We start from the raw sequence: 14,537 nt of genomic DNA, 5'->3' as shown, positions 1-14,537 counted from the left end.
AAATAAAATCTCCAGAAGGGTTAGTGTAAGGTCTTCAAGCTACTTTTTTACAGAAAACCCACAGCATTCAGTGGAGCCATATACACCTCCTTTGGTGTTATATCACTTCCTTTTTTTCCTGTCCTAAACTCCAGAGGTGTTAAAAAGAGGGTAAGGTCCCTCCTTAGGGTGGATTTTGTGGTACCAACCACAGGAATTTCTCATGACTTTGGTGCATAGGTAATTGCTATCATGAAAATTCCTGATTTTTCAAAAATAAATGATGCATAAAAGGCACATAAAAGTTCAGTTAATAAGTCCCAACGCGTTCAAGAACATATCTTCGCTCAGCCAATGGAACTAGTTTTTTATTCAGTGGAGACCTCTTAAATGCATTGCCTCAGTGCACAGTAAATCTATTCTTTTAGCAGGTTTATTCCTTTATCTGGTAGTCAATTAAGTGGCCTTTCATGAAATGTAGCAATGACATACATTTGTGGAGGGAGGTATATTCTTATAACTTGTCTGATTATCTTTGGGCTTTAGCATGTATTATTTATGAGTATTATTTCTTGAGCGGGTTTATGCCTTCAAATAATCATGAACACATTTTAAGTATAAATATGAGTCTACAGCAACTGGAAACCACCATGGTTTTAACAAGGTTCATTATTGCACAAATATCTCATTTAATTTTGAAGGAATTGTATTTTGAGAATAAAATTTATTTTGTCATTTTCCCTCTTCACTTTCCAAATTGTAATACCTATGCTACAAAGGAAAGCAATCATCACTGTTGCATGCGTTCAACTAAATATCTCTAGCTATAGAAATGCCATCACCTTGTTTCATACATCTCAGGTGAACTTAGAGAAAAGCTTTATAAATGCAACAGCACCGATGATAATTCCTCAACCTAAGAGGAACGTCACAGAATAAATGTCAGAAAATGTGTTGATATACTTGTGGGAGACCGAATGTAATCAGATTTTTAATGTTCTGGATATTAGAGTTTGGTTGCCTCTCATTTTTGTTAAACTTTCAATTTGACTGATAACTCACTTTCTCCCTTTTCCAAAAATAAAGAAAAATAAAAGTAAGTTATTATTTTATCTTCAGAGATCAAATCTTTAATTCAGTTTTGCACACAAACCAAACAATTAAAATACTAGATGGGTCAAAAATTGACATTTTTCTCTTGTCTACTCTGGTCTTTAAGCTACCACTTTCAGCAACCACCTTTTGTTGAATTGAACAGTTTTTAAGTCACCATTATCTCAGAAATAATCAAGGTAGCAATGTGGCTGGACAATACTATAACTCAACACTGCTATCATCTTTAAATGTAGGCACCAAGCCCAATCTATAGATGAATTAGCTGCTCTGAAATTAAGGAATATTATGAGTCAGTAATGGTATGACATTCTTTTTTATGACTACAGCTTGGGTTATAATGTGACAAGAAAAAAAATATAATGTTTCCAAAATGACAGTTTTTTTAGATTTGTGTTGCCTGAGGTAGTTCAGCTGAACAATAAACCATAATTTGATTGATGGAAAATTGAAGTGGTTCATCTAATCTGCCAGTCTAGCCTAGCACAGCTTTGGTTTTGCATGTATGATGATGTATCAGAGTTTTAGAGATAATGTTGTTTGTATTAGACAAGAGATTTTTTTTTTCCTCCCACATAAAAAAAGAAGAAACTCATTATGTAGGAATGATCAAAATATGCCATGGATTAGCATGGAATCATATTTGTTGGGGGTATAAATTTGTATAATAGTCCAAATGTAGATAACTCAATGACATAAAGAAAACCTCAGAACACAGATATTTGTCGGGAGTAAATTGGCCATGTACTAGCTGTAGAATTATTGGGTCTGAGGTAGAGTGACATCTGCACTTGAGAAAAGTAGACTATAGTTATTTCACATGGATTTTAAGCAAATCCTGCCTTGATCAAAAGAAGTCTTAAAAGCATCAATTATATTAAGACTCCTAAACCCTAGAGAGAAAAATGCCTTTGAAAAAATAATAAAAGAGTAATAAACAAAGCTAAACACCTTAACCATATGCAAATTCAAATAACACATTGGTAATCAAAGAACATGAGGCTATTTATAATGAACTGCTGAATATTGATGATTTCTCAGATTTAACCATGACAAATTGAAATTAAGATTCCTGAATTAATTTCTGAGTATAATTTTAAACAGGATGGTTTTAGTTCATTTGTTATTAGCAGACATTCAAAACAACTTCTGTATATTTGTATATAATTCAAAAATAATAACAAAAAGTATCCCACTATTTTTTGCCTTTAAATTAATACAGAAAATTAAACATAATAAATTAGTTTCAAAAAATTTCTAAAATTTTACCTTAAAATATCCAGATTGAATTTCAGTGTACTCCAGTTAGGAGATATTACATCTCCTATATATTACATCTGTAAGCAAAGAAGTATTTTAAAAGGGAAATTATAGGATTGGAATGAGAAATTTCATATATCGTTTTCTCCTCTATTTGGGAATTAGTAATGATAATCAGAAGGGAAATCGTAAAAAAAAAATGGGGGGGTTTTGATATTTCTAGCCTATATGATTTATTCAAAGTTAAATAACAATGGAAGCATTATTAATTAAATAAAACACTTTAAATGTTTAAGCAGTCAGCCAGTTTAATGTGAGATGACTGCCCGTGTAACTTGGACGTAAGTGCAAACTATCATCACCTTTCTGTAGAGCAATTTGAAAACATAGATATCATTTCTTGAGTGTTTACAATGTTCCAGGCAATGTCCTATCCAGGTATCCCTGTATTATCTAAGTAAAAATTTTATCAATTTCTATCAAGAACCATAAAAATGTTCATAGCTTCGGACTCATTCATTCCAATTTTAAGAACATACTTTAAAAGAATTGAAAATAGCATGATGTGTGTGTATGAGTATATATATATATATATGTATCAACACTACTTACATGGGCAAATTGAAGATAACCATTGTATTCAGAAACTATTTAATTGTGTTATATCCTTTTGACCACATATTATGGTTATGCAGCCATTGAAAATTATTTTATGTAGAATATTGTATTGCATGCAAATTGCTTACTGTATGTTAGGTTAGAAAAGCAGGAAACAAAATTGTATTCGTTACATATATTAAAGGAAAACTGCAAAATTAGAATAGCAAAAAAGCTAAAGAAATAGTTTGTGGAAATACATACTTTTCCTTTCCTTCTTTAAATTTTTCTCTATTCCCAAATATTTTTCAGTCAACATGCTCTATTTTCATAATTAGAAAAGTCATGACCTCCACTACTTTGACGTTATCCCTACCTGCCTATGGTGTCATATGTCTTTCACGAGACAGTGAAAGTGGTATAAGCTTTGGGGTCAGACAGACCTGGCGTGGAATATCAGCTCCATTTCTTACCAGCTGTGGCCCTAAGCCTGAAACTGAGCCTCAATTTCCTCATCTGTAAAATACATTAATAATAAATTTACATAAAAGATTCAGAGAGGAGAGAATGATCAACATTAACGTTAAAGAGGACCAGGGTCCTAGGAAAGGTGTTTTTTTTTTTTTTTTTAATGATTTTTTAAAAGAGTTGCCACAGAGAGAGAGAGAGAACACAAGCAGGGGGAGCGGCAGGCAGAGGGAGAAGGAGAAGCAGGCTCCCCACTGAACAAGAAGCCTGATACAGACTCCATCCCAAAACTCTGGGATCATGACCTGAGCAGAAGGCAGACACTTAACCAACTGAGCCACCCAGGCATCCCTAAGAAAGGTTTCAACAAGAAGATACTGTTTAAGCAGTCCCGGAGGCCGAGCTGACTGTGCATATATATGACACCAGAAGAAAAGTGTTCCAAGCAGAGGGTACATAGTGAAAACTGATGGAGGCAAAGGATAGAAGTAGTCTGTAACTGGCTGCCAGTCTTTTAGTATTGCAGAATAATACATGCAAAAGGGATACACAATTAAAAGAATATAATGTTCCATGTCAAGACATTAAGGAAGTTTCCTTAAATGGATTTAGACATCAATCTTCAATTATTTTAGTTTCTAAGTAAATTTGCTTGTGTTGTTCTGGAAACTTTGTTTTGATTTTCCCTCTTCTGGAAATCATAACACATAATTCAATCATGGAAATTTAGAGATAGAAAAGACATCGTACTACCACCAAGACCACCACCAACAGATAAAAGAAACAAGACCTAGAGATCTAGGATTTGCCACAATGCTTGACACTTCCATAACTATCTGCTATATGAAGATTTTTGGTTTTGGCATGTGTTGTTTGTTTGTTTTGTTTTGTTTTGTTTTGTTTTTGTTTTCTCCTATAATGACCCCACTAGTTTACCTTTTCTTAGAATTCCAATTAATAATCTAATATGCCCCTTTAGAAAGTTCAGTATTTATTGTGATTAATCAATCAGTTTTTGCTTTTATAACTAGCAAATTATCCTACAATTCATGAGAATTTATGATTTCCTGTTCTAGCTATTTATTTTGCACAAAGTTACATTGCATCAACGTTATTAAATTTATCATAGTTACTTAATGACATTTTATATTTATTTATATTTTCTTTGCATTACTCCAACAATTTATCCTACCAAGGCTGCATTTACTTTAGTTCTCCTACTTAGATTTGGAAATTGAAGACCTTCCTAGGATGGCCAACTTGGTTCAGGTATAAAATTTTGAAATAATGTTTTCATGGTAGAAGAACAATATCTCATGCATATAATTGAGACAATATTGCAATGTTTCTACATTTTGAGATCCATGTGTTTTAATTTATATGATGATTATTGATTTTATGGTTAAGATTTTCATAGTTTAAGTGAAGGGTGGGCAAACCACAACCTGCTGCCCAAATCCAGCCCATGCCTCTTTTGTAAATAAAGTTTTATTGGGACACAGCCCTTCCCATTCTTTATTTTATCTCTTACCTTCTTTCTCACTACAGTGACAGGCTTGAGTAGTTGTGACAGAGACCATGAGGTCCACAAAGCTGAAAATATGTATAAACTGGCTTTTTACAGGAAAAGTGTGCCAACCTCTGATCTAAGTAATTAATACTGTTTCATTATATCTTAATAGGTAAAAATAATGTCTTTGAATAATTTTTGGAAGCATTAATTTCAACCTCAGGAAAGTGTTTCACCACCAAAACACTAAGTAATCAGTAAAAACATTACCTTTTATGGAGTCAGAGTTGTTGCAATTGAAAACTGAAAGCAACTTATATAATGAATTAAAAATAAGTGTTTGGCCAAACCAAAAGTTAAAACAAAAATTTTTAGTAGCAGAAAACCACCTACAAAAAAACAGTTCATAAAGAAACTCAGTTAAAATATATAGAGAGATATAAAATATATATATAGAGAGAGAGAGAGAGAGAGAGAGACAGAGAGAGCTGCTTTAGTGGACATGAGAAGAAGCTTCAAGACCCTACCTGCCCCACCTTCCTCTCATCCCCAGGGACAAGTTTTGACCCATGACAGTGGAACTCAGGGTTCTAGAAACTGTGACATGACATTTGCTGGCACAGAAATGCCATTACAGGAATTTAGCATCAATTTCGTCCTAGGAATATTTGTCACTAGACAACCAGAAATAGGTTATTAATTTGATTGTCATTCTCTACAGTGCCTCTACCCTTATTTCCTCCACTTGGCCACTCTTTGCCTACCTGTATATCTCCAGTCTGCTTTAATATACATAATTTACAACTAAGGGATGTGCTCAAACTCCCTTTTGTAACACGTTCTAACTACTGTTAGAATTCAGCCAAGAGTCAGCCAAAACCTTTACGTATCTGCTATGTGTCTCAGCCGTTCTAGAAGTAAACAGCATAAGAATCTGTCACTTTCAACTATGAACATCCGTAACACCAATAATTTGTTGACCAAGAGTTAAACACTAACTTTTCAAATTAAGTTTAAAAGTATTCTAAGACTGTGTACCAGTAACACATCAATTCTTAGTTATAGTTAACAAATCTGTATCATTCCCTTCTACTAACCATATTTTTAAAATAAAACCTTATTGTAATTTCCCAGAACATTCCAGGCTGGCATAATGGCCTTTAAAAAAAATTGTTTTCCTTAATTTCCTTCAGTGCCTATACCCTGAGGACACAAAACTGGGTGCTGTAAGTAGGCGAAGTCATGCTGCAGCAGACCTGGGAGGTATAAGGCATATCTTCTTGGAAACTTAAATGTATTTTAAAAATATTTTAGAAAAACAACAGAAAACAAAGTAGCACCCTTTTACATGTATAACAATACTGGAAAGTAGAATTAGACATTCATCTTACTTTTTTAAGAATACCCAAGATAAAGACAGGCTTCATGGACTGTGCCTTTAAACCTCTCACCTTCTCACCAACTTCTTCCCCTCCCCCCACTAAGAATGTCCCCTTTGCCTCAGGATGCACTTCAATGCAAAAGCTTGCAAAGAACATCTGTATTAAAGACATTTTAGGTCTGGTGGTCCTGGTCAAGTTATTTAGTTTTTTTACTCTTCGGCTGCCTCATTTCTTAAATGAGAAGATAGTATGACTCACAAAATAAGTCAATCACTAAACCGTTATTAAAAGGCATGTAAAAATAATAAATAATAAATAATTAAAAATAAATAATAAATAAATAAAATAAATAATAAAAAAATAATAAAAATAATAAAAAATAATAAAAATAATAAAAAAAAAACCCTACCATCTTGGGAACTCACTTGTGTTCTACAAAGAAATAGAAATTAGAAGGAGGATTTAGAGAAAGCACTTTGGAACCCAATAAGCTGAGAATCTCAAAACACTGAATGAAAGGGGAAAAAAGATCACAAATAACATATTGCCAATTTCTCTATCAGGCTGACGTTGTGTACTCATATCTTTCTATCAAAAGCCACTGTAGCTATATACACATGCGAAGATTTAATTTCTAAAAGGCATATGCTTGTTCATTGGCATCATATAAAAATCAGTTGTTCATACTTTTGTATACTTTAAAATGCATGTAAAGTCTACTTATCGCATGAGGAAATCAATGGACTGTGTTAGCTTGATCTCGGCGCAGATACTCAGATAAAGAATCACAACAGTCGTTTTAATCTTTTAAGTACAGGGACTGACTTCACATCTGGAAGTTTTACAGGGCAGGTATTGAAAGTTGCTGAGTTAAAGAAGGCCTCTTATTATTCAGCACAAAATAAGACTGACACAATAACATTTGGATAAGCCATTTTTTGTTCATTTTAGAAAACGTATGCTCCAAAGCAATTTAGGCTTTCTGTGTTTGTTGATATTACCTTTTAATGTGACAACCATGACACCATTTTCCAAAACAGATGGATTAATGTCATTTTTTTTTTAGAAATTACTTCACCTAGACAGGTGTTTCCTGTGTATGTTTCACATGAAATTAAACATAGTTCCAGATGTTCTGTTTGTAGCAAAGCCAGTTAATTTTATTAGAACATTTAATCACAGATCAACAGTGTAATAGAAGGGCAGCGAACGTGAAGCAGAGACTTAACAGAACTTCCTAATGAATTGTGAATTAGTTTATATAGGCAAATCTAGAGAAACACAATGCTGCTTATGTGAAGCCCGTAAATGCATTGATTTGAGCCTGTTATTTTTCCTGAATTTTAATACTGTCCGTATTTAGAAGTTTCACTAGAATTGTAAAGTTGTGTGTGTCTGACTGAGTGTATGCGTGTGAGCGTGTACACGTGTTTTCAGCTGGCAATGCAATAATTCTGCAGCTACTTGGTGTCAGTAGAATCGGTTTTCTGAAGTCCAGCGTTTGCGGTGTTTTGTAAACACTGCTCCTTAGGCATGGGCCTGGAAGTACAGTAGGAGTTTCTGATATTCACAGTGACTACTCTGCTTGCAACACACAGACTCAAGAGACAGAGGCACGGAGTTCGGCTCTGCCAGGCTTAAACATCATTATGTGCCTAGTTATTTTTCCTCTAAGATTAGCTATAGATTTCCCATTAATTATAGCATCAGGTTGATTCATCATTAATAAAATAAATCTCAGTGAACTGTCACTGATTTCTTGACTAAAATGAAAACAAATGAAGAAAAACCAGTTCCTGTCTTTGTTATACTCTTATCAAATTTGTCTTTGCAGCAGCCTGGTCATTCCAGAGCCAGAGCAAAATATTCATAATTTTCTACTTTGAAATATTAGTGTGCCCATATGCACTAATAAAAACTTAAAGCCCTGCTATGATTGATGTTTTTTGTTGGCCCGTCACCTCATTGTATAGAAGTTTGTTTTAATGAGTTTCTCTAATGAATATTTTATATTGCTACTTGGATGAATGGCATATGGTAAATGCAAGGTAAATTACAGCTCTTTAAATAAATATTTTTCATAAATTATTTATTTTGTGATGCCTGTATTGGTAAGATGTCATGTCAGATAAAGATTGGAAAGTATTTACTGTAATACTTATTTGTAACTCGAAGAAGTAAAATTTTTTAATTATTAACAAGCCTCCAATATACCCATAAAACTTATGGCAAAATTAGCATAAACTCTATCACATTACAAATTTGTGTAGACAGCTTCCATTCTAAAATGCAAAAACAAGATAATATCTTACGTTTGTAAGAATTTTTATGTAGTACTACGCAAATAAGAAAAACCATTTTCTATAAGGATGAAAAAGAGAGAACTTGGTAGGAACCAAACTTAAAATGAGATTTAAGGTTGAGACTTGTTTAATCTCGGAATTAGGTTATAATTTTTTTAAGTATCATATTATTTTTAGTTGAATAACAACACATTTTTCATAGTGCTTCTTATTTTCTTTGGGCATATGTAGGTGTGAATGGATTTTTTATCTAATAAATATTAATAGCTAGTACTCACTGACAGCCTTTATAAACATTCTCATTAAATTCTCATGAAAACCATAAAAATGTGGTAGTATTATCCCTATTTCTACAAATAAGAAAATTGAGAACCACATGGCTAAGAACTAATAAAGATCTGAGCCCAGAATAGGTTGTCTGCAATGCCTATGGCTTTCTAGCTAAATTGACAAGGCCCCAAGATATGTCATTTCTAACAAAAAGATTTTAGATATGGGAAAAGCAAATATCCTCTTACACTATTTTATTATTAATAATGGTAACAGCTAACGCTTAGAGTGATTACAATGTTCCTGGTTGGTACTAAGCGTTTTGCCTCCATCAGCTTACCGAATCCCTACAACAATGCTAAGAGATGCCTACTATCGTGACCCCCACTATACAGACAATAAAATTGAGGCATAGATGATTTAGGAAATTGCCCAAGTCACTCAGCTTGTAGGGACCAAAACTAGCATTCAGACTGGGACACTGGGCCAAAGTCTGTGCTCTACATAATGAAGACTACCACATTACATTGAAGCATGGTCATGGGTTTCTCTCTCCCTTGAAAATAAGTACCCTAAAGTCATTAGTGTGTCTTATTCACTTGTGTAACCCCCCAACCCACAGCATTGCTTAGAAAACAGTAGATGCTCAGTAAATATTTGCTGAACTGAACTGACTCACCAATGTCCACTGTTCACACATATATTCAAAATGGAATCTTTTTCAATGTTTTGATTCTAAAAAGAAGAAAAGTAAGCAAATGCTAACAGTTGTGTGCTGAAATTCTAACCACATAGGATCCTATGCTTGCTCACACCAAATTAAATAACAATAATCATAATAATCATAACATATTTTTGTGTAAAGATGCAACAACCGGGGCAAAAAAAAAAAAGATTTATAACTACTTGCATTTTGGCTACACTCATATTTCTAAGCTTATTTACACATTTTTCCATCCCATATTTTTACCTAGAAAGATGGCAATTTCATGTGGTTTAATGTAATATGCAGCTGAGTGTAAACTTTTACACTATACTTGGATTACCGATTTATAATACAGCAAAGCCTTCGTGTTATGCTAGATTATACAGGGAGCAATTTAATCTTTCTTTAGTAACTTAAAAGGAATATGAAGATTTTATAGGAGCTTCAGATACCCCTTTACAAAAAAGTCATTTCTGAAACTGTGGTAAGCCCACAATCCAAAACTTCTAGTTACTCTAACGCTGTCTTGACTTTAGAAAATGGAAATTTACTTGATTGTCGTATCTTTTGGTATTGATACACAGACTACATCTTGCAGGGTTAAAATTTTATCCTGTGCGAGTTAATTCAGAGACCCAAATGGAAGCACTGGCAATAAAGAACGTCATGTAGTCTGGCAACATATTTTGGAACATATTGATTGCAAAATATCTAGATAAACAAAAAGAATTCATCCATATGTTGTTATTGTTGTTTTCTTTCCTCTCTGACAGATGGCATGCTGGAGAAGAAATAAAAACAAATGCCTTAAATCAGAGGAGTCCTTATATTTATATCTCAATTCTGGCTAACAATATGAATATAAAAGATTATTTAATTTCTGTAGATTTAAAGTAAAATACAAGGAAACCCACAACAAATTGTAATTGATTATGAAACGGAAGGGAAAGCAGCAAAGTAGAGGTTACATTTTAGGAGCCACTTCTTCCCCCCTTGTTCAGTGGAAAGTGTGTCAATTGCTTTGTGATGAACTCAAGCTGCAGCCTTATGAGCATGTCACATTTGAAAAGCCACATTGAGACACTTCTCAGAAGACAATTGTGCAAAATATTTCAGCCTTTGTCGTAATCTACTCTCCGCGGTCTTTGGTTTTTCTTATCATATTTGTCTTTAATGTCATCTTTGTATTGCTTTGATAACCGTGATCAGATACGGGTATCATATTTGATTCCTATGATCAGATACCAGGAGCATAGATTCATGGATATGACAATTAGCAAAGCAATTGATATTTGCATATTCTAGGACCCTTGCTTGAGAGGTAGGACATTTTCAAATGACTCCAGGCTGTTCTAAACTGGTTATTTCTGATGACTGGTTTGAAAGTGTTGGTACTGCTCCACAAAAACAGGTAAAGGTAGCTGCTGGAAAAACCAATACGGTGCTACAATTTTATGAGAGCAGAGAGAAAGGCTACCAAGGAGGGCAGAGACTAGGAGTAACCGGTGGAGATCCTCCCCCTCGTATCCTGTTCTTCTTCCCCAGCACCACAGTCAGACCTTTTTTTTCTTGCCATATTTGAGACTTGAAGGACAAATGCTGGCAGATGACAGAGAACACAGGCAGAGAGGCGTGGACAGTGGCTGAGTCCCATGGGGATGGTGAGCGCTACCTGCGGAGCTCAGCGTGGCCTCTGCGTCCTCACATTCCTAGTCCGCACAGGGCTGGCTGCAGCAGTTCCCTGCTTTGACGCAGGGCTTCCAGTGCATGCAGGACGGCATTACGGAATGGATACTCTCTCTGTATAGGAACTATAGGACTGCATATATTAATGCTATATGAACAAAGACCCAAACTTTAGAAATCAGAAAGTGTGGTTTATCCCATGTTATCGTAGACCAGGGATCTCAGAGTAAGTACTTAAGTACTTAAATACCAAATAAAACCAACTTCCTGAGAGTCATTCACTTTTATAAAGAAAGGATTCTTTGTCCAAGGTTTGAAGTAATACTGTAGAATTAATTATGTGTGTGTGTGTATGTGTGTGTGTCTGTGTATTTTTTTAATTTCTCAGAAAACTTACATCTTATTTTGGCCAAATTCACTACACAACAAAAGATACTCTATTTTATAAGTAGAAAATCCTAACTTAAGACATTGTCTATCTTTCAAAAGCAACCATAGACAAAGAAGTGGTAAACCTTAAAGAAGGGAAGAGGTGGGAAGGATGTAAATCAAAGTACTTTGACAATCACTGTCTTCAGACTTTCTAAATTACAGTGGTAACTCAACTGTTGGGAGGAGGAAGCGGTATCAACATCACCTGGGAGCTCTTTTCAAATTACAGGCACGACATCATTGTCCCCACCCTCCTACACCATTCCTGTGGGAAACTATTATTAATAAAAAGTATGTTACATCACTCAGGTGCTATGCGTCAGGGTGTGGGCGGGAGGGGGCGGGGTAGGTGTTGAGAATCCCCAGAGACTATACTGAAATTCCAAACACTGTGATTTGTAGGTTAAACCCATTTAAAATGAGACTCTAAAGCAGGGTTCCTCAACTGTGGCACTCCTGATATTTTAGATGAATAATGCTTTGTTGTGGGGGCTGTCCTATGTATTGCAGGATATTTCACAGCAGCCCGGTTCTTCTACCCACCAGATGCCAGTAGCTACCCACCCTTTCTCCACCCAGTCAATACAATTAAAAAAAAAAGTCTCCTGATATTGCCAAATGATCCCCATAGTAGGGATCATGCCCATTAAGAACCACTGAGCTAAAAGGGTATGATATATAGACACGGGAAGGAATGTTGATTTGAATCAAGCAGGAGAAATCTTGATAAAATATATATTACCACAATTAGAGTGCTAGATAATAATTGAGATGTCAGATTCAGGAACAAAGAGTTCTTTCCACCAGTAGCAATGTATCGTGTCGGTACTGGAAAAAAGCAAGCAAACATGGTTGCCTTAGCTCTACTCTAACTTAGAGAGGAAAGTGCTGATTCTAGGACCCAAAGGTTTTCTCTCACAAGAGGAGGGCCCACTTTTCTCTGAAGAATGTGCTCTTTGTCCATTAAAAAACAAAATTTTTTTAAATCTCTTTTCCTAACAAGATAGGCATTGTGAAGAGATATATAATGTTCTGTGTGGGAACAGATCCCCATACTGAAAACAGTCCTGCCCTAGCAAGACACTGACTGGGTCATGGAAAGTTTTTGATGTACCTAGTTTTGTAAAGATGGTCCACCACAAAATGCGCTTCAACAGTCTACATCCTAATTTCTTTATATTTACTGTTACAAAATTAATTGAGATATGAACAATTTATAAAAGAAAAATTACATGTGGATAATATAAAATTGGAAAGATACACAGCGTCACTAGAAATTAATACAATAAAACACAAACAGCATTAAGATCTGATTTTCACCACCTGTCAGATTGAAAAATGCCATATTTCATTCAACTAAGTTATCATCAATTATAAAACACAATCATGATCTTTTTAAAGATTTTATTTATTTATTTTGACAGCAAGAGAGAGCCTGTGCCCGATGCTCATGGGGGGAGGGGCTGAGGGAGAGACAGAATCTCAAGCAGACTCCATGCTGAGAGTCTGACACGGGACTCTATCTCAAGATCCTGAGATCATGACCTGAGCCAAAAAATCAAGAGTGGCTTAACCAACTGAACCACCCAGGTGACCCAAAACACAATCATGTATTTATGTATCATGGAGAAAGTGGATTTGACTATTACATGTTGTTGACTCTAAGACATGTTCAAATTTTAGAGCTGTTAAAAGTGGGGAAAATATATGTCTAAGAATCAATGAAATCTATACTTATAAAATTGATATGGTTCAGTATTTCCAGGGGTATAAAAAATAGACATTCTCCTACAATATTTGTGGTATCATAAATTGGTACAGATTTTGGAAAGGAAATTGACAAGAGAATCAAAATAAATCCATATACTCTATGGCAGCAACCTAATTTCCAGACATCTATCCTACCAGAATACAATCATAAGAGTTTAAAGATATATCTACAAACATATTTAATGAAATGCTATGAAAATGGCTTTAAAAACTTAGAAACAACTTAAATGTCCACCAAAAGAAGAGGGGATACATACATTTTAGCCTAACATTGTAATTCTAAGCGGTCATTAAAAAAAAAAAAAACAAGTTAACTTCATATATACTACTTTGGGAACATGTGAATAATGTTACATATAAGCAAGGTACAGAACAAGGATATCCTATAATCCCTCTTTTTCTATAAAGATAATTTCAACTGTTGTTGAAAGGTAGACTTTTATTTTTTTCTATACATTTCTAAATTAAAGAATCTATTAATAATTTTATAACAATACATATAGAATTAAGTGCAAGGAGGGAAGAAGAGTGAATATAGTGTTCTACATCTGACTAAATAAGATAATACCTACACACAAACATGCTGCACTGTTGTGATACCTCTTGCAGGAGCTCAGGAATCTATAATAGTACTGCCCATTGTGTTGGAAAAATAGGGAGACTAGAAAAATGTATACATTTTTATACAAAAAAGTAAATAAATAAAAAATTTAAATATTGTACATTTTTCATTTTATTTTTTAAATATGTTTCCTTATCTCATTGTATCTATATAAGCCTAGTTACATAACTTCAGATATTTTACTACTTACTCTCCCTTCTGGTTGGATTCACACTGTCCGGTAAGATCAAGGAGTTATAAACAACCCGAGCAAAAGCAGAGCTATGATGCCTGGACTCCAGCATGTGCGTTCAAATCCGACAAACACATCACAGCGTGTGACCTTGGGCAAGTCACTTCCTGGGTGCCATTTCATATATATTGACTCATTTTCATTCTTATCCCAATGGGTAAGCTTGTTATAATTGCCATTTAAAAGTGAGGAAGTGGAGGCACTACC

Source organism: Halichoerus grypus, chromosome 5, assembly GCF_964656455.1.
Source record: "Halichoerus grypus chromosome 5, mHalGry1.hap1.1, whole genome shotgun sequence".
NCBI classification, from domain to species: domain Eukaryota; kingdom Metazoa; phylum Chordata; class Mammalia; order Carnivora; family Phocidae; genus Halichoerus; species Halichoerus grypus.
Note: the sequence above shows the minus strand (reverse complement) of the source record.